The 27573-nt window shown below is 41.9% G+C and overlaps 1 long non-coding RNA gene across 1 annotated transcript; it reads left to right on the top strand.

Annotated features, from left to right (window-relative positions):
* The first annotated feature begins 90 nt into the window (after positions 1-90).
* LOC148132821 (uncharacterized) lies at positions 91-26857 on the top strand. The gene is made up of 3 exons (XR_015749577.1): positions 91-142; positions 19058-19245; positions 26577-26857. It is a non-coding gene; the product is annotated as an uncharacterized LOC148132821 (long non-coding RNA).
* The last annotated feature ends 716 nt before the right edge of the window (positions 26858-27573 follow it).

Below are 27573 nucleotides of genomic sequence, written 5' to 3' on the forward strand. Positions count from 1 at the left end.
GATCAGCCAGATGCTTCTGAACCATAACAAAAGAATAGAAATCTTAGTGACCAGGACAACACACTCCATCTACCTCCTTCCCTCCGTCTCCTCCTCCTCACCATCATCATCATACAACATTATTTATGAATCTTAATATATGGTATGTAAGCTTATGATGTGTAATTGGTCTGTTCCATTATGGGTACCTTCATTTGTTCATTTAACCCTTGAAGCTATCCGCAATCATATACAGCTGAGGAAATTGAAGTTAAATTTCTCAAGTTGTTTTTCTAAATGTTCATAAAACTAGAATACATGCCTCCAGTATCAGTGGCAAGTAAAGAGCAATTTGCACAGGTTAGAACTGAAAGATACAGGAACAGGAACACAATCCCCTGAGGACAATATTGAAACAAACCATCCAAACAAAATGAAATCCACAGCAGATCTTTCCAGGCTGGACAGCAAGAGAAGATCTCAGCCAGAAAAATACGCTTGAGGAAGCAATAACATACTGAATACAGAAACAGCAGCATGCAACATGGTTCTGTTCTATTCAGAAAAATAATTGGGTGTAGACTATGCTTATGCTCTCCGGCAACAAGAAAATAGAAAGGCAGCACTCTAGGGAACTCCCAGAAGTGAGATGATTCAGTTCAGGGCACTTGGGAGAAAGAGCACGTAGGGAAAGATGCAAAAAAACAGATGGGCCACACAGTTCACAGCAGGATGCAGACAGAATTTCCTACTTGAATATAAGATGAGCACCAAATGGTAGAGCCAGAGCCCTCAGAACTCCCAGGCATGCATCCATACCTGGTCTCCCTTGCTGGAAGTCTGAAAGAAAGGCATTGGCTTAGTCCTGTCTGCAAAATGTCTGGTTCTCTGCTAGGTAATTCCATCAGGAATATCCTAGAGACCTAGACCTAGAGCCTGCTGGCTGGGGAATTCTGGGAGTTGAAGTCTACATCTCTTAAAGTTCTCAGGTTGAGATACGGCTCCAAACTCTTGTAGTTGAACTGTGGGTAGACAGCTGCTTGAGGATTTTATTGCAGCTATTTTGAGGTTGGTCACCAAGTTCTGTGGTATAAATGTTGATTTATTTGCATTTGGGATAAGGATTTACTCCCCTGAAGCATTTCTACATGTTGATTTGAACGGAATTAGAATATGCTATATCTACTTCTTTGCAAGAAGGCCATATCAATGAGTTTAGTGAAATGGAATGCCTCTTAGGCTCTCCATCCTTAAAATTCCCCATTCAGCCCTCCTATATTCTCATTCTGAGCATTCAAAATTTCAAGAATGGGGCATTTTCGAAGTCAGTAAAACAGTTTCCTATGTCTGTTTTTTTCTGCAGCTGTGAAGCCTCATTTCCAGAATAATGCTTTTCAATGTATTCTGTGGCTGCCCAGCATTTGATTTTTCATTTTAAGGTTATATCCCAAAATGAGTAAGAAATTAGAACACTATTTCTTTATTTTTGTTTGTAATGGCTTGGCCCTCATATGTTGACAAATAAGAGTTGTGTGCCTGCAGACATTAGAAATAGTTTTAACTAGAATATATGGTAACCAATCTTCCAATTGCTGGAAATGCATGAAAGCACAGGGTACTTACTATCATATATGGTGTACCTGCAAGAAAGCACAGGTTTTTTGGCGTAAAATTTGGTCATGGCTAAAAGAAATGGCAGTTCTTTATGATGACAGTTGAAATTCAGTACACACCAGAGATGTTTTTATTAGGAATAAAGGAGGGGAATGTAAACAAAGTTGATACTTATTTAATTATACACATAATTACTGCAGCAAGCATAACATTCTCCCAAAACTGGAAACCAAGAGAGATTCCAAGTAAAGATGCCTTGATTGGGAAAATATTACATTGCGCCAAACTGGACAGTCTTACACTTGAATTGAAGGGGCAAGATGAACTAGAATATTATAAAATATGGAACAAATTTTATAAATGGAGAGACATGAAAGGATGTTCATAGATTTAAAATAAGTAGAGAAGTGATAAAAGGAAATAAAAGATAATTGGAAAAATGATACACAAAAATGTATACATGTATATAAATATATAAAGTATATAAAATTCTTTTCTTTATTTCTAATTGTAAAAAGATTGGACAGAAATGTATGTCAAAGAAGAGACACCACGTTCACTGTTTTAAATGTTTATATCTAATAAAATTTTTTTTTTTTAAAAAAAAGTAATAGTTTAGTCATGTCCTGTTTAATACAAGAGGTGAGTAGAAATTAAGTGGAGATATTCTGTTTCAGAACTCCATTCAACCCTGGAAGTTATTTGACTTCTGTATTTGTTGACATTTTTATTCAATCCTAGAGCATATCTAAATAGTCTAATCTGCTGTACTCCATGAGGCAGCACAAAGATACCAGCATAAATATACTCTGTCTACACAGCCAGTCTCAACTCTGCTTTGTTAAGAAGGCTGGTAAGTAGCTGTCTTAATAGTTTATTACAGGGCAAGAGAAAGTGCAGCACTTGCTAGATTTTCCTGCCAATGAGAAAAGCATCCAGCAATTGTTCTCTCTGATTTGAAATGGGGCTGTGATATACTCATCTTTCAGTTCCTTTTGGGGATATGTTGGAATTTAGGTGGGGAAATTACTTTTAAATAATCACAACTGTGAAATTCAAATTGATTAGAGTGACTTAGGATGTGAGTATACCTTCCAAAAAAAATGTTTTTTTTAAATGTACTGTTCAGCTTTCCCATTTCTTTTAAAAGGGATGCAAAGACGGTATTTCACCCCATTTCTCTAACTCCAACTCTCTAACAAGTTGGTGTCTTTATTTCTCCCTGCTTTCACACCTCTATAGTAGAATATTTCTGTCAAAAGACTCTTTCATGAAAGAGAATCGTGAATCACAAGGACTCCCAGATAAAGAGCTTTTAGCGCTATGGGTCAAAAGGCCTTATGAGCCAGCCTAGTTTTTTCCATCCTCAATGGATTTTCCAAGATGAGTACATAATAGAGAAGAGGAAATGAATAGAAAACAGCAACCTCTAACTGCCTTATTAAGTGAGTGAGATTGGGTAATTTCACAACAACAGCTTTTTTTTAGTTGTGAGTGCCCTCCCTTTTCATATCTCAAGTCCAACAGCAGCAGCCACAAATTAACACAAGCTGTTTGTAATTTTTAATTATCATTTCAAGGTTGTCACAGGTAGCTGACATCTCCTCTCCTTGAGTCAGTATTTTTATGGAAACCCAAGAAGGACTTTTATAATTGCCGAATATCCATTCATTTTATGAAATTCTTAGCTGGTTCTAATAAACACATCCTCCTTTTCTTCACTGGCCAAAAGGACTGACAGCATTTTTGCTGTGATCTACTTTGTAAGAAATCTCACCGTTAAAAGGAAGGTGGAGCTGGATTTCATTCCCAGTGTTTCCATGGGAACAATGGCAAGCTGGAGAAGCCTGTAGCAGATTTCTCCGTTTGCCATGGTGCCCCTTTCCTTCACCTAGAGACATAGCCTGTGTCCTCTTGGGGTGGCAAGAAAGAGGGAGAAGCTCTCTCTTTAAATGAAATGCATGCAACCTGAACTTGAAACACAAGAAGAATGTGGAAGATTCTTTTGGTTTAGTTCCCTAGAATAAACATATTTTAAATTACATGAATATATGCTGAAATTATTTTTGCTAAAGTATTTTACTTTGGACAGGCAATGCCTTTCAGTGCCTATGCCTGACAGCAAAGAGAAATATATATTTTATAGCTACCTAATATGTTAATATTGTTGTAGTGTGAGGAAAGTGCTAGTTCCTTTTTTGCTTCCTGTGGCTGGGCATTCTCTACATTGCAAGCATTACAACATTACATTGAACTCATTTTCCCCAGGGTACACCCATGCATGGCACTGCTTTGGGCAACAGAATGTAGAAAAACAACCCAGAGAAAAGCAGCTCCTGCATTGACACAACACCTAAACGACAGAGGAAAATCCCTTTCAATATCCAAGTGTCTTTGTTCCCTCTCTATTACAGCAATGGGATCTGGGAGCCATATGCAGACCACCGGATTCATTTTTGCTGTCACAGACTTCCCAATAGGACTGCATTCCTAAAATACAAAATGGTTATTTTAATAATTCTTTAAAATTACAATTTAATCTGCAAAAGAAATGTGTTCAGTCTCTGGGTAATGGGAGAAGCTGTATTCCCAGTGCCACACTTTTTGTAAAGAGTAAATTGCAGAGTTTCCCATATCGTAGCCCATTGTCTCCACATATTTACATTTGCTCCTTCAGGCACAATGTCTTCCTTAGAGGTGAGCCAGCAATGACACTGGCTCCAGTATTATGTAAATATTTATTAAGATAGTAGTAAAATGTTGATATTCATGATAAGAAATAGAATCAGATGGAACAGCAATGCCACTTAGCAAATAAATCTTACTATTGTTTGTGTGTCTCTAATACTAAGATTGTTGCATGGTTTCCTTAGTAACCATCTCATACATGTTATAGAGTTACATGTTCAAGTGCCTACTTTAATTGATGCATTATTGCTGAAATGAATTTGCCAGTCTGAAGCCATTTGTTAGATCATTATGCAAACAAGCACTCAAAATATAATTGCAACTTGAGTTTTGTAGATATGGATCTTTATTTGCTGGCAGCAATAATGTTATAATAGCTGGTCAACTTCCTGAGTTGCAGGTTAGGGCATACCCAGCATATAAGAATGTCTGCCTTTCCTAAGGGGTATATGTAACAGAATCTACACAATTAAAGCTACAGGGAAATCATATCATTGCTATTACCACCGGTTCCAAGTAATAATTAATGCTAGCAGGGGAATAACCAAAATGGAGAGCCCAAATTACACTGCACACCACAAGCGCCAAGTACTAGAAGGGCTGCTCTGTTTCAAATTTGCTATCAGTGACTGGTACCTTAGGTTGTATGTGTGGGGAGGTGGGGGGTTCAATTGTATCCAGTCCAATTTAGCCCAAGATTTACTCTATTTGAACCCAATTCTTATCCTTTCTGCTGCATTATCCTCATCTTTTACTTAAACCAGGGGGTTGGCTTGACACTGCAGGAAAGATTAGGGAATTAGGAGGGATAATTTCTACCTCTTGGCTCATTTTCATATTTTATACAGCTTTCACAATTAATCAAAACTACAATAATGTCATCAAAACTGGAGGAAGAAAAATCTCCAAACATTTTATTACCAACTGAGGATGGTGGATCATTTATAACTTTTATGGATTCTCCTGGAAAAGTTACGATAGCTGCCACCTGTCAATCTAGCTCTCCTAACCCATCCTAATATATTACCCTTCTACTGATGACTTCTTCCTCTAGCCCAGCTCTAAGGAAAATAGAAAAGAAGGTCCTTTGGAACTTCTTGCCCCCAAATCCTGAAATACGGAACTTAACAAACCTAACGCCAATCCTGAAACAAGGGGAAATTGTGCAGGTGTAAAGTTTTACACGGAGAGAACGTTTTAAGAAAAAACTTAAACTTTATTAAACCGATGAAGTGAAATATGTAAATATAAAAAGGAGTAGGAGCTTATTGGGAAAGGGGAAAACAGAAAACCAAGGAAGGACAACAGCAACAGATGCATAATTACAAATGAAACCAATGCAGCTTTGCCTCTTGTCTAATATTTGGGGCTTTAGCGCATGTCCAAAGTTGAGGTCAGCAGGAAAAAAATAATCTAGCCTCCTGCTTGGAAATTGCTAAGCAGACCCTTTATGCTGTCCTCTTCTATACCTTTCTCCTCAGTTTTATAGAATACAAATAATAAATAAAACCCAGCTTCTTTGAGGAAATTATCTACTCCTTTGCTCAATCAAGCAAAGTGTTCTATTTATTTATTTTATTTATTTATTATAACATTTATAGTCCACTCTAATTCATGAGACTACAGCTAGCAAATCAGAAAATTATATAGTGGCTGAATCCATTTTCCTAATGATCCTTGGTTTGATGATAAAGATATGTCTAGCTTCATAAATTATGCTGTTGTATTAGAATGGATAATGAAAGAAGTTTATTTGGGAATCAGAACATTAATTTCTTCAATAAGACTAAGGTTGGTGAAGCTGGAACATGTTGTTTAAACATATCTCAGTCTCCCAAGTGACCCATTAAGCATCCATTAATTCAGAAAGGGAAAGAAAGTATTCTAGAGTTTAAGTCCTAAAATTCAGCTATATAAGCCTGTGGCATGTTGGCATGGTAGTGGGAAATCAATTGTTGTATTTCAGGCTTCGTTCTTTTATACAATAAAGTTTCTACTCTTTCTTAGTTGTGTATAGAAGTTTTCAATAGCACAAGTAAGTGTATAGAGACCTATAATTTACTGTTTAGCCTGCATGTGATGCTTGACATTTCTATTCTGAACTTTCAGTAATTTAGCTCTTTCTGATAACTCTAATTATTGACTGGATCAAATATATAGTAAATAAACATAGTGTCATTTCTCATAGATTTATCAAAGTCTATCAATTAAAACTAAATGCATTTCCAGATAGTATGTAGTCCCAGGGCTTTTGTAGGCAATTGTGTTGGAGAAGATAATTCTAAATTCTTTCTTTTTTACTTAGTAAATCAAGCCAATGCCAAATCCTTCAAGTTTGCTTAATCCAACTCTAAGAAAAAGGCATTTTTTTGCAAAGCCTCTAAAACTGTTCCAGTTTACAAAAATGCTTGCTGTTTGTCAAGGCATACCTGCAGCATTCCAGAGACAAATGGACAATATTTATCTAGGCAGAGAAAGCTTACTGTGAAGATTTTCAAGTTCGTGTGACTTCAGATCAATCTTGATTTCTGACAACTACATGAACAAGTCCATGCATTTTTGAAAGCATTTTTGGAAGTGCTTTATTTATCTATCACATTTGTTTAGCCGTCCATCTCATGTAGTGATTCTGGGTGAACACCTAATAAAATAACAAAAAAACATTAAAAACAACAGATTTAAGTTGAAAAGTTACAAATAACATTTAAAAAATGGTGGAAAGGCATATAAGAGTACATTCAATTAAATATCATAGAGCCACCTAGCAGACTCCAATCAATCATGAGATTACCAGGCCAGCTGACAGAACCATATTTTGAGGTCCTCCTGAAGGCCAATAAGGCCTCACCTCAGGGGAAATCAAGTTTCATAGGGTTGGGGCTACGGCAGAAAAGGCATTTCTCTTAGGTCCCATCTGAGACAAAATTCCCTAGCCAATGGGATCTGCAACATGCCTCTTCTGTTGAATCTAATGGGACAATTCTTCAGATAACCTGGTCCCATACCATGTAGGCCTTTAAAAGTCACAACCAGTATCCTGAATTGGATCTGAAAGCAAATTGGATGTAGCTTGCGAAGCAAAGGTCCAGCATATGCAGTTCTTGGAGGACACATAACTGCCTCATCAATCCATTTTGCTACCAGATACTCTTTAAGGGCATCCCTCAGTAGTCCACTCAGCAGGTGACTTGGGCATGAGTGACAGTTGCTATTTCCTTCTTCCTAGGACTAAGATAGAGTGACTGAACCAAAACCACCCAGCTGGCTTCATGCCTAAAGTAGGACTGAAATCAATCCTAGATCTAGGACCTAAATCTAGAATCTAGATCAGAGGCTTTAGCCACAACATCACGCTTACTTGGATGATATTTTGATTTACAATTACAATTATTTGGAACATACCCAGTAGTTAAAGAATATTGTTTCCAGTCTTGAAGAATCTGATTGAACCACTAATCCAGCCAAGAATCAGATGGATTATTCTTATTTGGGCTAAATAGTTTGTCAACCAGAAGTTAAGACAGAAGAGAAGAAGGTGCACTAATTCAGGAAAAGCAACTTTGAACCACTAAGAAAAAGAAATAAAATTGCTCCTGGCAATTGTTGGGAACTATGGACCATTTATACCTAACTTTTCCTCAAAAGCAAAAGTTTTTGAAATATACAATGAAGAGACTCAAGGTTTATAGAATAGAATAGAACCGAACAGAACAGAATTCTTTATTGGCCAAGTGTGATTGGACAGACAAGGAATTTGTCTTTGGTGCATAAGCTCTCAGTGTACATAAAAATACATTCATCAACAATCATAAGATACAACACTTAGTGATCGTCATAGGATACTAGATAAGCAATATACTGTATATTAGGAAACTAAATAAACAATATAAATCATAAAGATACAAATAACAAGGTTATAGTCACAAGTAGGAAGAGATAGGCAATAGGAAGGATGAGAACAATACAGTAATACGGTCTTAGTTAATAGTTTGTTGTGGGAATTAGTTGTTTAGCAGAGTGATGGCATGCAAAAAAAACTGTCCTTATGTCTAGTTGTTCTGGTGTGCAATGCTCTATAGCGCCATTTTGAGGGTAAAAATTGAAACAATTTATGTCCAGGATGTGAGGGGTCTGTAGATATTTTCACAGCCGTCTTTTTGACTCATGCAGTATACAGGTCCTCAATGGAAGGCAGGTTGGTAGCAATTGTTTTTTTGCAGTTCTACTTATCCATTGAAATCTGTGTCTGTTCTGTTGAGTTGCAGAACCAAACCAGACAGTTATAGAGGTGCAGATGATAGATTCAATAATTCCTCTGTAGAACTGAATCAGCAGCTCCTTGGGCAGTGTGAGCTTTTGGAGTTGGCGCAAAAAGAACATTCTTTGTTGTGCTGTTTTGATTTATGTTAGAGATCATGAATTCACTGCAATCACAGACCCCCAAATATTACAATAGTTTGGTTGGAAAATATGAAGAACACTAACAAGATCTCTTGAAATCTTACACTTACACTATGGCCATATAAGATTGCAATTAATTGTCTTGAAATGGAACACCGTAAAGACAATAATCTGAATTAGATAACAGTAAGTTCAGTTGAAGGCTTGGGAAACACACCCTAACCTTCACTAAAAGGAGGCTATGCAACAGGATAGAGAAGGTAAATACTGTCTGCTGCCCCATTATGTAATTTTGCAGTCATACAAATTAATGACAATCTGAGTCTGGCAAATAATTTGAAAGAAATCTCTCACAGGCAGAGATAACTGAAATGGAGTAAGAAATTGATAGCATTACAGTTGCAAGTCAGAATGGGAAGAAAATGCCTAATACAACAAAGAAGGATTTAGAAAATCTCAGACTACTTTTTAAAAAAATCATGTTCCAGGATGATTTATCACCCAGCTTGTTCACCTGTCTTGCCTATGAAGCTGTTCTTAATCTATTAGAAGACATACATGGAAGAAGGAAGAAAGTTTTTGAACGTAACCAGTCTAGCTTTTAACATCATCTGTATCATACCTGACTGTGCCCTCCAATTTTTAAAGATTAACAAAAACAAACAAACAAATAGGAACTTGTTTTATTAAAAGTAGGGTCTAACATATTTATTTTCGGGAATGTCTTTGGGTTCATAAAGATCTAATTGGAAGTAGAAGCATCTTTGGAGGCTAGTTTACTGTCTAATAAATGGGTTATTTGTGAATAATCTTGGTCACAATACCAGTATTTTATAAATAGAGACCTTTCCCATACTAGCTACTTTGTAGGTGAGTTTACTACAAGCTTTAAAATCAATATGTGTCATCAGTCCCATTGCTTACCTTTGGACTAAGCCAGCTAGAATAATATTTACTTACCACAAGTCTATTTGCAATCAAATAAAATCAAGTAAAAGTCCTAAAAGAATTTTTCAGACTAAGACAGTATAGAAAAACGAGGAAGGAAGGAAGGAAAGGAGGGAGGGAGGAAGGAGATAGAAGACAGAATCCATTGAACCATGAGGCCTCCTTCCACTTCCCAATAGGGCCAATTCATAAATATGCCATGATATTATGGTCAGCAAAGAAAATACAATTTGGAGAATTCAAACTGTTTTAAATGGCATCAGCTCCAGGAACAGCTGGTAACCTGGGTAACATAATCCAACTCATTATTTATTCATGGAGCTTGATGTGAGGTTCAGCTTTGGAGCTTCTGTCCAACCCAATCTCTTCTCTACCTCTAGAGTTAGCAGCATGTCATCTTCACAGCTTCTAATTCCATGACAACTATTATTATAAGAAGCAGATGTACTTCTCCCTTTTTCCCCTCTTTGAAACTGTTTCTTGGTCAAGGTCTATTTTTTTTTATATTTCCCAAACCTTTAGTGAAATTCAGAATCAGTACTAAAAACTCCCTATTCAATATAGAGACAAAGAAACTATATGAAGCATTTGGGAACAGCAGCTGAAGATGGGACATAACTTCTAAAAAATGAACTTATCAAGTTGTAGACCCACAGCTGTATCATAATGCTGCCTTTGCTTTCAGAGAAATATTGCCAGTAGAACAGTAAGTATAGTGCACAAAAAAATAAGGCAGAGTCCAGGATTCCCCTGTTTTGTGAGCTGCATTAGTTGCCAGTGTGCTTTTGGGTGCAATTCAAGGTACTACTCTTCCTCTTCCCAATTACCTCTACCAACTCATTAGGTTCTGCAAGAAGGGTCCACTCCAAGCCTCAACTATTACAGAGTACCATCTGGTGGTGCCCCAAATTAGAGCCTCTATATCATGACATATGCCCTTTGGAACATCATTCCCTCAAGGATTAAATTGGCTCTAATTCTATTGGCCCTCTTCAAGGCCCTAAGTAAAAGTAAAGATTTCTCCCATCCAGTTGTATCTGATTCTAGAGGACAGTGTTCATTACTGTTTCTTAGCTGAGGGAGCCAGTGTTTTCTGAAGACACTTCCATGGTCATGTAGTCAGCATGTCTCTACACCAAGACAGGAGCTGGGGCAAGTAACAGGAGCTCATCCCTCTGCAGGTCTCAATCCAGTTGACAAACATAGCGTCTTTAACCACTGAGTCATCAAGATATTGTTTTGCCATCTGGTCTGGGGATCCAAATGTGTACCTGACCCTGTGCTCTGGTTGTGCTGGTATGTGTTGGTGATTTTCTACTTCAACTGTGTGTTGTGGTTCGCCGGCAGCCTGTGCAGACGGCAGTGGAATCGGACAGCGGGGAAGAAAGGGGATCAGTCTGGGAGCCTGAAGAGGACTCGGACGAGCGTCCTGCATCCGATGCAGAGATGGAACCAGGACCATCTGGAAGTGGGGTGCTCCGGAGCCTTCGGAGTCTGGCAGCAGTGAGGCCAAGGAACAAGGGGAGCCGGTTCCCAGTGCGTGTGTGCGCAGAACTGCTAGAAGGCCAGAGCAGCTGAAACAAAAGGAGCGATTCAGGAGTAAGGCTGGGAGGTGATTGCCCCTCCCATAAAGTATAAAGGACAGGCAAAGATGATGAAACCTTTGCAGGAAGCAAAGTTTCGGAATAATGTCAGACTGTGCTCCTTCTAAATCCCAAGAAAGAAATACTCAGACTCCATGGTGTAGAGCAGAATTTATCTTTTACTGGAAAATGAATGGTAGCAAACAGAATCAATTCGAAACTAAAATATTGGCGGGTAAAATGCATATACAAAGGGATACAATTGCTCCCCCTCCAGAGATCAAATGATTCTTCCAATTAAAACTTCTGAATAGGATCATGTGGTCATCTCTAGGTGATGATGAGGCTACTGTCAGTGACCTTGACATATTTTGATAAAAGTTCGCAGTTGCGCATAAAAAAGGACAGAGGTTAGTGAGAAATGGAAAGTTACAACAAAGAATCCCCCCTCCTTTCCTTACCCAGCAAAGGAATGCAAAACACCTCCTGCCTTCTTCCCTTCGAAGATTCCCCCCCCCCACCGTTTCATGACAGCCGAAGAGAAGAAAAAGCATAGCAACAAATGAGCCATAATTAGGAGCGGAGATATCTTGATAGGTAGGGATGGATATCTCTTGAGGCTGACACATTCATTCGGTTCAGATTCATTCCTATTTGACACTTCTGTTATTGGCAGCACTTCACAGGAAAGAAAGGTGAGTGCTTATCTTGAGGGACTGTTTGAGATTCATTACCGGCTGGGAATGAAAATAGTTCTCAGCATTGCAATAAACCAAGACATGTTTTTAAAATAAGTGTGCGCATTATTACAATCTGGGAAGCCTTGGTCCAAACACTGCGAATTATTTCTTTTTTTCTCTTGTTTTGTATATTTATGCTGTTTTAATTACTATTAGATGCTCAGTGTCCAGATTTTGAGATGGGTGGCCATATAAATTGAAATAATTATTAACTAACTCATCTTCAACTTCACAAATCCAGAATAGCTTTTTGGCTAATGCAGACAAAAAAACCATGTTTTTCAGATGGTGCACTGCTTTATTGGCAGCTTTTCCGTGCATGCTGAATGATGTAGGGTACTTCTGCATATTCTGTAACATCACCAAGAAATGAGGGCTACCTCTTTTGGCTGACGTATGTCATCAACTTCCTTCAACTCGTAAAGGAAATTCAAACTACACAGCCATCTGAGTAACACTTTTACAGAATTATCATCGACAGTGCAATGTGAAGTAATTCAAAACTATCAGTCTAGGTTAAAAGTAAAATACTAGCAGTCCCATTATGCTTAAGGCATATCTCGCTGCTAACCTTATTCACACAATGAGCTCCCAAGTCAGTTGAAGTTAATGAACTGCACCAAGCTGTAGGGCGATGATGCCAGTTCCTGTTACAGTAGCTGTAGAGATATGTACTGAGACAGCTGTGGACTAAATGAAACATCCTGGGCCAATTTTTTATCAGATTAGGAATGCAGAAGGATTATGTCTGATTGGTGGAATGGGAATTCTTCATAGGTCATCCAATACTTACAAGGGGGGGAAAGCATTATGGCACTCACTCCATTTTGCACCAAAGACACAGAGATTATAGGCATATCTCATCCATTCCTCCCAGGAAGAACAACAACAAGGAGAATATCTGGCAGATCCCAGCTACTGAATAAAACAAAGTGTGATGAACTATGAAAACTGAAGCAGGGGTGGGATTCTACCGGTTTGCACCGGTTCTATCAAACCAGTTGTTATGATTCTGCACAGTTCAGAGAACCGGCAAATCATGCCCCTGGCTGGCCCTTCCCCTGCTTTCTCCACCCAGTCAATCCTTATCGCGTATGCGCGACATCACACGCATGCCCGACATCGCTGACTATGTTCTCCCCCTCCCAGTCACTCCTTAAGGTATTTCTTTTTCCCCTCCCGATGATCAGTTGTTCTGATGATCAGCTGTTCTGGGATCCCCCTCACTGTCTTATTGCTTCACCCAAAAGCCCCAGGAGGCAAAAAGGGGCGTGTAGAGGGAGGAGGCAGAGGGGAGGTGCTGCCCCCTCACACTCTGTTTTTGCCTTCCTGGGCCTAGGGAGGCCTTCTGGGAGCAAAAACACCCCCCAGGAGGCTTCCCTGAGGCATGGCTAGGTGGGCGTGGCTAGGTGGGTGTGGTCATGTGACTGGATGGGCTTGGCTTCTCTCTTTTTTTGCAGCAGCAGCCTCCTCCCATTTTTTTTTGCCTCCTGGGCCTCAGGGAAGCCTCCTGGGGGGGCATTTTTGCTCCCAGAAGGCTTCTTTGAGGCCTAGGAGGCAAAAAAATGGGGGGGGGGTGCTGCAAAAAGAGAGAGAGAAGCCATGCCCATCCAGTCACATGGCCACACCCACCTAGCCACGCCCACAGAACCGGTTGTTAAAAAAATTGAATCCCACCCCTAAACTGAGGTTATCTTAGAAAAGGCATTGATCAGTTGGAAATAGCTTGATTCTCTCATTCGTTTTCACCAAGAAAGATGAGCACTATTAAAATATGCTACAATTGCTCACAGAAGCTTAGTGGTAGACAAGTAGTAGAGTTTTTGTGTGTCTGTAGGTGGGTGCGCCCACATGCATGTGTGTAGAGAGAGAAAGAGAGATGTCCAAGTCACCCCACTACAAAATAAAAGCCACTTTTAATTTATGGACTGCAATCTAACAAGCTGATTTTTGACTTCCCAACTTAACTTAGTCAGCTGCTTATTTGGCATATGTTGTAGCAGAATTTAGTCTTGTGGCCTGCCAGCAGCCAGTGGAGCTAGCGGCAGGCTCGAACAGTGAGGAGGTTGGGGAGGAACATGAGCCAGTCCTGAAGTCTGGAGAAGGCTCTAATGAGTGCTCTGCATTGGAGGCAGAGATGGGGCTAGGGCCATCCAACAATTATCAGCTGCCTTCGGAGTCAGAGATCAGTGGGCAGAAAAGCTGGAGCCTGTTCCCGTTGTGCACATGCACAGAACTGCCAGGAGAAGGGAACAGGGTCAACTTGGGAATAAAGGCACAGGTGGACGGTGAATGGCCCCTCCCATAGGGAATAAATAGGAGCGAAAGGGGAGTGGTGCTTTCGGGAGACAATTCATTTAATTAATGTGAAGATTTGTTTGTGACTCGCAGAGACTCCTTGCCAAGTATTTTCTTGTACAGCACTGTGCTTGGAAGCTATCAGCCTGGCAATTCTCCAAGCCTGATAAGGTCTCTGGTTGCAATTCACCCTTCAAAGACTGTTTGCTGGGACTTTGCTGGATGTGAATGATAGGAATTCCCATTAGCCTAATAAAAGGGGTTTTGTTGGGATAAGGAGTCTGTTTCGTGATTTTGTGAAGCCTAGGTCAGAACATTTAGCTGTATTTAATTAACAGAGTCATGGACATCTGAGAGTTAAAAAAACTGTAAATAAAATTGATTGGAATGATCAGAACGTTTGCTAAATTCAGAAACATCAACTCTGACCCTTTATTAGCATTAAGCAAGCAATATAATAAAATGTTTTTAACAGTTTCAAAAACCCCTTCACCACATTGGATACCACATTCATAAATATTAATATAGAAAAACACAACTCTGCATGCAACAGTAATGACCACACAAACAATATTTGTTCTTGGAGACAAGTAGCTATATTCTTCATATAAACGTTGACAGGATTTTTTCTGCTTTCCTGTCTTAGTGTAGATTGCCATCTGCTGGTAGGCTGTAGAACAGAGGTCTCTAAACTTGGCAACTTTAAGACTTGTGGACTTCAACTCCCAGAATTCTCCAGCCAGGGGACGGACCTCTGCTCTAGGGCTTAAACTATTATAGTTTTTATTCAAGGAAACAATAATGAAATTATGGAATTTGAAGGGATCACAAGAACCCTATACTTCAACTTTCTGAAATGTGCAAAAAAGCTACTTTGAACCATTTTGAGAGGTGATTTATCCAGCCTCTTCTGAAAAACCCTCTAGAGATGGAGAAGCCACCACCTTTGTATTTAGACTGTCCCATTGTGCAGCAATTGCACTGTCAGGGTGTTTTTCCTTATATTTAAATGAAGTATAAATAATTTCAATTTATACATGTTATTTCTGATCCTAGGTTTTGTGGCAACAGAAAAAAAAAATCCCTGACTATTTTCCTTATTGCACCTTTTTAATGTTCCCGAATACTGTATTACGAATCTCCTTTTCTCCAGGCTATTATCCTCAATTCCTTTCAGCCTGTTTGTAGAGGCTTTCAAATTTCTGGGTCATCTTTGAGGTCCTTTTCTGAACCTGTAATAACTTGTCAATACCCTTCTGGGAATGTGCCCAGAATTGCATACGATACTCTAGGTTTGTTTGGTCCACCAGTGCAGTTAGAGCAGCGTGCTGTAAGCATTTCTCATACATCTTTGATGCAATGGCTTTTCTGATGTAGCTAACAATTGTGTCAACTAAAAATCTGTAGAGATTCTCAGTCATCCAGTTGTCCTAAAGATGCTTTTTCAAGAGGCAACTGGACTTTCTTTCTTTGAAGACCTTTCGCTTTTCATCCAAGAAGAATTCTTCAGCTCTCTTCAGAAGAAGCTTCTTGGATGAGAAGTGAGATGTCTTCAAAGAAAAACAAACGAACAATAAAGTCCAGTTGCCTCCTGAAAAAGCACCATTGGGACAACCGTGACCTGGAGGCCTGAGAATCTCTACAGATTTTTAGCTATACAATTTCGGATGAACACCTTTTGAATGGTGTGGGACTATGAATGGATTTCCAAAGAAAAAATTTGCAGACTATAAGAACCAGGAGCAATACTCAGGTGACCCTGAGGACACAGATAAACTTCCAAATGCTTCAACAACCCTCTAAAACAGGGGTGTCAAACTCGCATTGTCACATTGAAATATAATATAAATATAAATCCTTCCATTCCCCACTATGCTGTCAGAGCTGAAGAAGCTTCTTGGATGAGAAGCAAAACATCTTCAAAGGAAAAAAACACCCAAAAAAGTCCAGTTGCCTCCTGCAAAACACCTTTGGGACAACCTCTTCTAACAACTGTCTCATACAATTACCTCATGTGTGGTTGTTTGTCTATGATTATACCCTACATAGTGGCTTGTGGAGGAGGTATTCTTTTAATAGCCACAAAATGATTCACAAAAGGAAGAATGGGGGCTGAGTGTTGGCTAGCTAGCTAGGTTGTTTGTTTTTTTATTAACATCCAAAGTACTGCTAGAAAATTTTTGGCACATCCAAGAGGCAACTAACAGGAAGGATTGGAAGTATCTATAATGGGATGTAGCTACTCAAAATAAAAAGCTGTCGAATTGGGGAGTGGCTTTGCATATTACAGTATCTGGAAAGATCAATCTATACTTTCTCTAGCACATGATGCATCGTGACTTCCCCCCCCCCCTTCGCTAAACCAGGGGTGGGCATGACACCCCTGTGAGTCTAGCAGCTTGCTGGGTGAGGGGTTAGGGAAGGGAGAGACTCTCTACCTGAGAGCAGATGCCCCCCCTCCTTAGGGAATGTAACTCCCCGTAGAAAACACTGCCCTAAAGAGAAGCAGTAGGAAAATAAAATACCTTAAGTCATCAGCAGGAAAATTTATGACTCAGAATCATCAGAGTTCTGTTCTTCGTGCCATTTAGCAGCTCCCCCCCTCTATCTCTCCCTCTTTCATTCTCCCCCACCACCACTCTCTAGTTTAATGTGAGTGACTACAGAATTAACACTCCCCCATCTCATGAGTTAAGACTTGAAAATATGTAGGCAAATATCTGCCTCACTCTGATATTGGCCTGTTTTTAGTATATAATTCTCTGTCGGGTCACACTGATGTGTAAAACGATGACAATGTGAGCCAGCTACACTCCCCCGGTGCCATTTTCACCGCAAAAATTGCTGGGTTTAGGATAAGCTGCACCAAACAAAAACTGAGAGCATCTTCCAGGAGCTGAACTGGAGAGACATCAAGGATCCCTGGTAGAAGTCAACCTCTCCTTGCAGTAGCTTCACATCTCCTGCTTCTCCTGCATTTCACTTGTATTTGACATATCTAAATGGTATATTATATTTAACAGCCTCTTTCCTCTAGGAGATCAAGACAGCTTACAAGAGAGCCAGTCTATTTCCACACAACTGTAGCTCTATAGGATAGGTCAGTGATGGCTAACCTTTTCAGCTTGGTGTGTCGAAAATCGGGAAAAAGTGTAGCCTTCCTCGGGTCGTGTGTCATTTCAAGAAATATCAATAATTTGGTTTATGACGGACTGGGCTGGGGTGATCACACAGGGCTGTGAAACTCGTCTCCCTGGTCTCAGGGCTGCAGGTGCAGGATGTGGGGATCGGAAGGCCACCTTACAGGACTGTGAACCTCATGGATCTCCTTTCCTCCTGTAGCGTTCCTGAGGTAATGAAACTGACAAACCTCAGTTTATGGCGGTTAAAACTGGTTCTCTGCTGCAAAGATCTTGGGGCAGCGGTGACACCACGCTTCCACGCAACAAGCAGGGAGCAGGGATTGGAGCAGAGCACAGGCAGCCTCTAAATGTTCAGGTTTTCCCCACACCAACAGGCGTGTCAGTCAAAGTGCCTCGGCGTGTCATGAGTGACACGCGTGTCATAGGTTAGCCATCACTGGGATAGGTTATACTGCGTAGTGACACAGTGGTTAGAATGCAGTACTATTTCTGCTGTCTGCTGTCTGCCTGCAGTTCAACAGTTCTATTCTCACCAGCTCAAGGTTGACTCAGCCTTCCATCCTTGCGAGGCCAGTAAAATGACCCAGATTGTTGGGGGGCAATATGCTGACTCTGTAAACTGCTTAGAGAGAGCTGTAAAAGCACTGTGAAGTGGTATCTAAGTGCTGCTATTGCTATTGGGAGAGAATGAGAGGTCCAAACTCCCCCACTATCTGATGGGACTTGAACCTGACTCTCCTAGATTTCAGTCAAACACCTTTCAAGAACATCAGATTTGCTCTCCGGGAGAGTGAAGACTTTTGAGAATTTAGGAAATCAACATGGGCTCTAGGAATCTTTATACCTAGCACAGAAATGGGAAAGAGACAAAAGTCTGAAATTGAATCTCTTTGAATATTGTGGGTAAATAGGAGGAAATAAAATTAACTAGATCATGGGAAAGATTAGAGGCTCTTAGCAGACATGATGGAGCCTGCAAAGATATCAGATATATTGACTGTTTCCTAGTATGATTTGATTGCTTATTCTACCCTATGACTATTATTAAGTGTTGTACCTTATGATTCTTGACAAACTTATCTTTTCTTTTATGTACACTGAGAGCATTTGCACCAAGTCAAATTCCTTGTGGGTCCAATCACACTTGGCCAATAAAGAATTCAGTTCAGTTCAGAAATGGGGACTTCCCAAAGGGAGGGGGGGAGATTGTTCCCAAAGAACTGACAGAAATAATACATAGAATTGAGGAAAGTGTACAAAATCTGTGAAGCTGTGCATAGATTAGAAGGTATCTCCACCACCAGGCACTGAGAGAGCCACAGGAAGAGAAAGGAGAGAAGCTAGCCTGCAAATGATGGATAAGAAGAGAAGAAAGGAGTTAGCCCAGAATAAGAAGCAATCTGAGAAGATAAAACAAGAAAGATTTACTCAAGAGAACAAATGGCAAAGCTGTCAATTTATGAGAGTTAGAAAGCTTACTTATGAAAAAGAGGTGGGCTAAGAAGACAAAGAAAAATAAAGGGCAAGATCAAAAGACTACATGTGACAAAACGATAAAAGAGAGAGGGCGCATGGTTTTGATAACTTGGCCAAAGTGTAACTTCAGGAAAAAAAACTTTTAATCTGTTTTTTATCTGTGAATTTTTGATTTGATGGCTGGTAGAAGATCAAGGAAGAGATATGCCCCAGTATATGTCATCTGAGGGTGGAACATGGCTGACAGAACTGAAGAGGAAGAAGGACCAACAACAGAATTGCATGACCCATCAAGGAGGACGTTGAAGAGGAATCAAGCAACCAAGTCTGAGAATTTTTGCTATAACACCTATGGCTGGGAGCATATTTGCCAAGGTAAGAGTTGAACTGTTTGATTATGTATTGTATGTTTGAAATGTGTGTCTTTTTAAAGAGCCTTTTCCTGCTGTTGGGAGCCTGCTGGATTAAATTAGCACAATATTCTATGCTCACAGCTACCACATGGCAATGGCTGTTCACAAATCCCACATGTACAGATGTGGCTATCATAACATGATTATTATAAAGATAATATATTATAATTGTTCTGTATTTACTGTATTAGCATTCTTGTAATACTTAATTCTGATTGGCTAGAACGCAATGCAGATTGGCTGAGTAAGCCGCAGTGATTGGCCCGTTGCGAATCACCCGCGATTGGATAACCTGATCGCGGGAGATTCGAAACGATGTCATTGGCCGCGGCGCCGAAAGCAAGTTCTATATAAGCCGCCACCGATCCGAAGCCGAGCGAGCCGATGTAACCACACAATAAAAAGAGCTTGAAAATCACTATTCTCGTGTCTCTCCTTGGGACTGATCTACCGATGTAACACTGGCGACAAAGGTGGGATTTTGAAACAGAGACCCACCAAGCATGTGGCACCACGACCGAGAAGATGGCCAGCAACATCGCACCACCCGCACCCTTCAACCAGGCGGCCGAGGACTGGGAATCCTACATTGACCGGTTCCTTACGTTCTTGGAAAGCAGCAACCTCAAGGACGCAAATGGGCAGAAAAAAAGGGCCGTGTTCCTGACACACTGCGGGCCCACAGTGTTCAAGATGGCGAAGGCCCTCGCAAAACCCGATGATGTGAAGGCGATGGACTGGGCCGACCTCGAGCCGTTGCTGCGGAGCCACTATGCCCCCGCCGTGCCCACCCTCATCAGAAGGCACGATTTCTACCGGAGGGACCAGAGAGAGGGTGAGAGCATCAGCGATTTCGTGGCTGATCTACGAGACCTCGGAGGCATGTGCGGGTTCACCGATATGGATGAGGCCCTGCGAGATCACGTCGTCCTTGGGCTCAAGGACCCCATTCTGCAGAGCCGGCTAATGGCGAGGGGCGACATCTCCCTCACCGACGCCCTCGCAGAAGCAACTGCAGCCGAGGCAACCAGGAAGTCGGCGGCTTGGATGCGACTGGCGAGCGCAGGAGATCGGTCCGCAGTCACTGAAGCAACCCCGATGCCCGCGGCACACTCCGAAACCAGCCGCCGAGCAGTCACCACCACTCATCATGGCGACCTCGACTCCTTCTCCGACACCGCAGACGAAGAGGAGGACATCCACTGACTCCAAGTGGAACGGGACCGGCGCGAGCGGTCGTAAGTCGGGGTTCCTGTGCGCCGGGTGTGGGGGTGACCATCCTCGGTCAGAATGCCAGTTTTTCAACGCAATCTGCCGACATTGTGACAAGCGGGGCCACATCACCAAGGTCTGCCGGTTCAAACGGAACCATAGCCCCTGGCGACGAAACGGCAGCCCCCGGAGATGAGACGGCACCCCCCCCCAGGGCCAGGGACCGACAACAAGCCGAGACAGGAGGAACAGACGCCTCGGCGAAACCCGACAAAGAGAAGAAACCCACCAGACGGTCGTCATTGGCCATTCTTCAAGCTGGGATGCCCGAAAGGTACACGTAGAGGTAGGCATCGAAGACCGGCCATGCAAAATAGAGGTGGACTCCGGATCCTACCTCTCCATGGTTGCATGGTGGGAAATCAAGCGCCTGGTGCCTACCATCCACAGGCACGAACTGGAGAGCCAGAAACTAATCCTAAAGGACTACCAGGGGAACCGCATCCCCGTGGTCGGAATAGGACACTTTAAAATCACGTTTAAACGGCGCACCGAAGTACTTCCCCTGACTATCTTAGACAGAGACCGCCCTAGCCTTTTGGGACTGCAATGGTTCGTGCCGCTGGGAATCGAGGTGACGGGCATCAACCACGTCGCCGAGGCGGACTGGGAGGAACAACTCGCGAAGGACTTCTAGGAGGTCTTCGATGGCAACCTAGGCAAGTACCGAGGGGCCCCTATATCCTTCAACCTAGACCCCAGCATAGCCCCAATCCGCCTTAAGCCGCAGCGAGTGCCTTTCGCACTCAGGCCCAAGATCGATGAGCAGCTAGACAAGCTCATCGAACAGGGAGTACTAGAGCCAACCGACCATGCCCGGTGGGAAACCCCATAGTCACCCCGGTCAAGCCAGACGGGTCGGTGAGAATCTGTGGGGACTACAAGGCCACCCTCAATCGTGCCCTACAACAAAGCGCTTACCCCGTCCCAGTAGTACAGCACCTTCTGCACTCACTGGGGGGAGGCAAGGTTTTCACGAAGCTCGACCTGGCACAGGCCTACCAACAACTACCGGTCGACGCGGAAACCGCGGAGGCGCAAACCATTGTAACCCACCGGGGGGCTTTTCGCTGCAAGAGGCTCCAGTTCGGAGTCAGCGTAGCACCAGGGGGTTTCCAGAGCCTAATGGAAAGGCTACTCCAAGGAATCAAGCGGGTAGTGCCCTACTTTGATGATGTGCTGGTGTCAGCGGCCAATCAAAAACAATTGGAAAGCCACCTAAGGGAGGTACTACAAAAATTCAAAGACTCGGGGCTGAAAGTCAAAAAAGAAAAATGTCAGCTGTGTACTGAGAAGGTCGAATTCCTAGGGTACCTCCTAGACGAGCACGGAATCCACCCAACGGAAAAAAAAATCAGGGCCATCAAGGAAGCCCCTAGACCAAGAAATAAAGCAGAACTGCAGGCATTTCTTGGACTGATTAACTTCTATAATGTTTTCCTGCCCCAAAAGGCGACCGCGGCGGAGCCGTTGCACAGGCTGTTGGATAAAACAGCCACCTGGAACTGGGGAAGGCGAGAGGAAAATGCATTCAATCGGACAAAGGACCTACTCAACATCGGACGTTGTTCTCATCCAATACAGCGAGACCCTACCGCTAACAGTAACGTGCGACGCGTCACCTTTTGGCATCGGGGCTATCCTCAGCCACACACTCCCGGACGGAAAAGAAGCGCCCATTGCTTTCTTTTCAAGAACCCTATCAAAACTGGAAAGAAACTACAGCCAGCTAGACAAGGAGGCCCTTGCAATCATCACCGCCATAAAGAGATTCCACGAGTACCTCTACGGCAGAACATTTACCATCATCACCGACCACAAACCGCTGTTAGGGATTCTGGCAGGGAACAAGGCCACCCCGAACATACTATCCCCTAGAATGACAAGGTGGTCCGAATTCCTTGCCGCCTACAGTTACCTGCTAACACATCGACCCGGTAAGACAATCTCACATGCAGACGCCCTGAGCCGCACCCCCCTGCCCGACCTGGACACCGACCCGGCACCCACAACGTCCACCCTGAACATCGAGATACTACCCAACCTCCCCCTGACCGCGTCAGACATTGCCCATGAAACCAATAAAGACAAACGTCTGGCGCGGATCTTAAATTGGGTGGAAAAAGGGTGGCCGGAAAGAGACGACGACGAACAATTCAGGACCTTTCGGAGCCGACAAACCGAACTTTTCACACAAAAAGGCTGTATATTGTGGGGAGACAGGGTTGTCATTCCGGAAAAATTACAAAAAAGAGTTTTGGAAATGTTGCATGAGGGGCACCCGGGCATCATTAGGACAAAGGCCCTGGCCAGGAGTTACGCCTGGTGGCCAGGGATGGACAAGCAAATCGAAGCTTGGGTGGCAGCATGCAAGCAATGCCAAGAATCCAGGCCAAGCCCACCCTCCGCCCCAATCCTGGAATGGGAAACCCCCAGAGGGCCATGGTCCAGGATTCACATAGACTTCGCCGGGCCAACAAAGGGGCACACATTTCTGATAACAGTAGACGCTTACTCCAACTGGTTGGAAGTAAGCAGCATGAAAACTACCACTACAGAGGCCGTCATCAAAGAACTCAACAAACTATTTTCAACCCACGGCCTCCCAGATGTGATAGTATCAGATAACAGCCCCCAGTTCAACATGCTCACATTTGAAAAATTCGTAGTGGAACGGGGAATTCGGCATGCACTGACAGCGCCAGCACATCCGGCGGTGAATGGGAGGGCAGAACGAATGGTCCAGTTCACAAAAAAGACAATTCAAAAAATTGAAACCGGGGAAATGCAAGACAAAATTAATAAAATGTTATTCATACAACATATAACGCCAAACACGACAACCAACAAAAGCCCGGCAGAACTGTTAATGGGGAGGAAATTAAGGTCCCCACTAGACAGGTTGCACCCCACATACAACCCAGAAAAGCCCCCCGACTCATCAAGCAAGCACCGAACGTTCACACCAGGCGACGCAGTATACGCAAAGAACTTCACAGGGGACCCACTCTGGGTACAGGCAACGATAACCCAGGTAACAGGTCCCCGCTCGTACCGGTTACAAACGAACGACGGACGAGCATGGAAGCGACACATCGATCAGCTAAGATCGAGAGCTAACACGGGAAATACAATCGACACGCAAACACACAGAAATAAAGAACCAGGAGGGGGGGGGATCAACCAAACAATAGCCAAGGGGGGAAGGAAAACCTCAAAAAACAAAACAGACAACCCCAGCAAGAAAGAAACCAACAATACTCACCAGCCAAACCACCGGTAGATGACCAGCTCGAAGCCTCACCTGGAAGGAGCAGCCAAGCCAGCTCAAGCAGCCCGGAAAGACCAGGCGGGAGCAGCGAAGCCAGCAGCTCGACCAGCCCGGGTAGACTGGGAGGGAGCTAGGGTGAAAGGCCCGACTCACCCTTCCAGGCGGTTCCATCGATGAGGCAGAGAGCAACACGGAACCCATCCGAACCACTCGAAGACCAAGCACCAACTAACCTGCGCAGGTCCAATAGACAGATACGGAGCCCCACCTACTTACGGGACTACATCATGTAGGACCAAACCAAGAGGGGAGGGGTGTTCTGTATTTACTGTATTAGCATTCTTGTAATACTTAAATCTGATTGGCTAGAACGCACCGCACTCGGATTGGCTGAGTAAGCCGCAGTGATTGGCCCGTTGCGAATCACCCGTGATTGGATAACCCGATCGCGGGAGATTCAAAACGATGTCATTGGCCGCGGCGCCGAAGGCAAGTTCTATACAAGCTGCCACCGATCCGAAGCCGAGTGAGCCGATGTAAGCACACAATAAAAAGAGCTTGAAAATCACTGTTCTCGTGTCTCTCCTTGGGACCGATCTACCGATGTAACAATAATATTTTCTTATTTTTAATATAGCAAGAACACTTAGACTTATATACTGCTCCATACAGAGATGGGATTCAGCAAGTTCTGACCAGTTCTGGAGAACTAGTAGCAGAAATTTTGAGTAGTTCAGAGAACCGGCAAATACCCCCTCTGACTGCCCTTGCCCCCATCTATTCTCTGCCTCCCGAGTCCCAGCTGATTGGCTGGGTCTTCTTTTGTTGCCCTGCACAGGAGAACGGAGCTGGAAAGCAGGTTAGTGGGGTGGGGAGGGAATGGAATTTTGCAGTAACCTTCCCCTGTCATGCCCACCAAGCCATGCCCATCAAGCCATGCTCACAGAACTGTAGTAAAAAAAAATGAATCCCACCACTGGCTCCATAGAACTTTACAGACTTCTGTAAGTGGTTTACAGAATCAGCATATTGCCCCACAACAGTCTGGGTCCTCATTTTACTGATCTCAGAAGGATGGAAGGCTGTCAACTTTGAGCAGGTGAGAATTGAACTGCTGGCAGCCGGTAGTCAGTAGAATTAGCCTGCAATATTGCATTCTAATCACCGCACCGCTGCATATTTCCTATATTTTTTTTTTTCACTCACACTTTTTAAAATATATTTGTATTGTGTTTCTTGCCACCATAAAAAAATTAGGGGTTAGAATAAAGGACTTCTAAAGAAGTCTTTTCCAACCTTGTGATTCTATTATTCTTGTTCTGTTTAATGATTGCTAGCTGAGAATCATTTTCTGCTTTTCACATAAGGACAGATAAATAAAAAAAGTTTTAATGCAATTTAGGCCTAACAAATTTCATCATTCCCTTCAAGTATTCATTTTAATTGGCTAACATGACTAATGAGCCTGTGAGAATAATTCTAGTCCTGAACTCCTTCTGATTTATCTGCTAATTAAAGAAATCTTAATGAACAAGTTATTTAAAGCCATATTTCTTATTTGGGAAATTTCTACAAATATTACAGTATACTTAGATTATGGTTACTAACAGCCCTGAGAAAGACCAAGAAAGAACCAATGATCTATGAATTTTATTTTAGCTAATCTATTGTGGTCTGTTTGACTTCCACCAATGATCTATGAATTTTATTTTAGCTAATCTATTGTGGTCTGTTTGACTTCAGACTTAGCATGTTATATGAGCAAAACTGGTACAGTTTAAAACAATAATCTTTGGCTTAATAAATTGTGATTCCAAAACATTCAAAAGCCATGTTTAAGTAGACCATAATATACTACAATATGTGAACTTAAATCTTTTTGTGATTTTTTGAAAAAAATATATATATTCTTCTCCTGCTTACCTAAGTTTCCCCATTTTTCTGGAATCTACCCATAGACAGCACCATAAGTAGAACATGTACCAATAATCTAAACTGGTACACACAGACATGCAATAAATACTAGCCTATGGGTTCAATGTTTATTTATTTGACTTTGCATTAGTAACAAGCAATCAGAATAATTTGGGTATAGTATGGCTCTAATTCTGTCATTCAGCAACTGAGTAGTTACCCTCTGCAGGAAGGGAAACTTGTAAACAAAGCTTAGAGAATATTATAACAATTCAAATAGGAAATCACTAAGGTAAATTAGCCAAAGAAAAATATAGCAGGAGAATCAGCTGGAGCTACAAGTAGACACAACACTGTGTCTATCTGTGCTTCCAGTGAAAAAGCTAAATATGTGAGTCCTCTCCCTGCAAGGACTGCTGATGATTGCTTCTTCCTCACCCTACTCCAAACAGTCTTTTGACTTTCTGGAAACTACTTACAGTTTGTCATCTCAAGAGTCAGTCTCACTACACTGGCCTTCATGGAGTGTATTACTTAATCCAGCCAAGCCCTAAGTTCAGTATGTGTCTGATTTCACTTGGTTTAGCTGAGGTGGATGGAGAAGCAGTGCTGGGTCTAACTGCATAAAGTTACAAGGAGATATTGTAAACTAGAGCTGTAACTCTCAGACAGTTACCTACTTTCAAGACACCAGGGATTAAATCCAAGAACTTCTGGCCTCTCTGCTACTCAGATTTAGTCTTTTTCCTGCAGATCAATTTTATAACTTCAATTATAACACAGTGGAGACTCCGAGAAAAAAGTTGATACTATTTTTGTTTTGTTTTGTTTTGTAGTTCATCACTACTGTAGCAACAAGGTCAGAGGATGAAAACTGATGGCATTGTATACTTTAAAAGCAGATTTTAAGGTGCCAACTGGATCAAGCAATTTGTTTGCACTAGCTTTATAATTCACATTATTGCTTTGATGGTATGTAATTTTTCTTGCTCTAGTTGATAATAATGTGATGACTTTGATCACACAGTGATGTCACCCTTCCTCATGGTTCACTGAATCATGTTTACTCAGTTCACACAATTTCCAGGATTTATGTAACACAGTGAAAATATTACATGGACCATTCTACACTCATAAAGTTAAAACATAGTCCTGGAGCAGTAGTGAATTTCCTGTAGGTCCTAAGGCAGTGCAAACATTCTTGTTGCAAGTTATTTGCCTATATTGTTCCTGGCTGTATGAGCTGCTGGATTTTCTTTTAAAATATGAAAAGAAAGGTAAAGAATGTTTCTAAATTTTCATGCAAGTTACTGATCTCTAGACTTTTGTAAATTAGATCCTACAGAAGAGTACATATCTGAGAACATATCTAATGCACATACTCCTAAAATTCATTTACAATGATGTCAGTCTTATTTTGGCTAAAATGCAATACATAAGATTCTACAACTACTACATATATAATCTAATAATTGACACTTGGACAAATTCATATATGTGCACAAAGTTTATACAATGAGCAGTTTAAAAAAACGTTTTGATGAATTTTTAGTTTAGTTTACTTTATTGTCATTGTACCTCGTACAGCAAAATAAAACACCATCTTCAGTGCACATCATGACCATGACCACGAAAATAAACACAAACACACATCCTTCACCCTTCACACATTGAACATACATTTTGCCTGCAAATCTGTTGTTGTGTCTTTAGCTTTATTCTGGTTTTTGTACAAGTAGTCCTTGACTTAGGACCACAACTGAGCCTAAAATTTTTGTTGCAAAGTGAGACAGTTAAATGAATTTTGCCTCATTTTGCAACCTTTTTTGCCAC

Source organism: Notechis scutatus, chromosome 1 (genome assembly GCF_049901735.1).
Source record: "Notechis scutatus isolate UNSWTSFEM ecotype Mainland chromosome 1, rNotScu1.2, whole genome shotgun sequence".
Taxonomy (NCBI): domain Eukaryota; kingdom Metazoa; phylum Chordata; class Lepidosauria; order Squamata; family Elapidae; genus Notechis; species Notechis scutatus.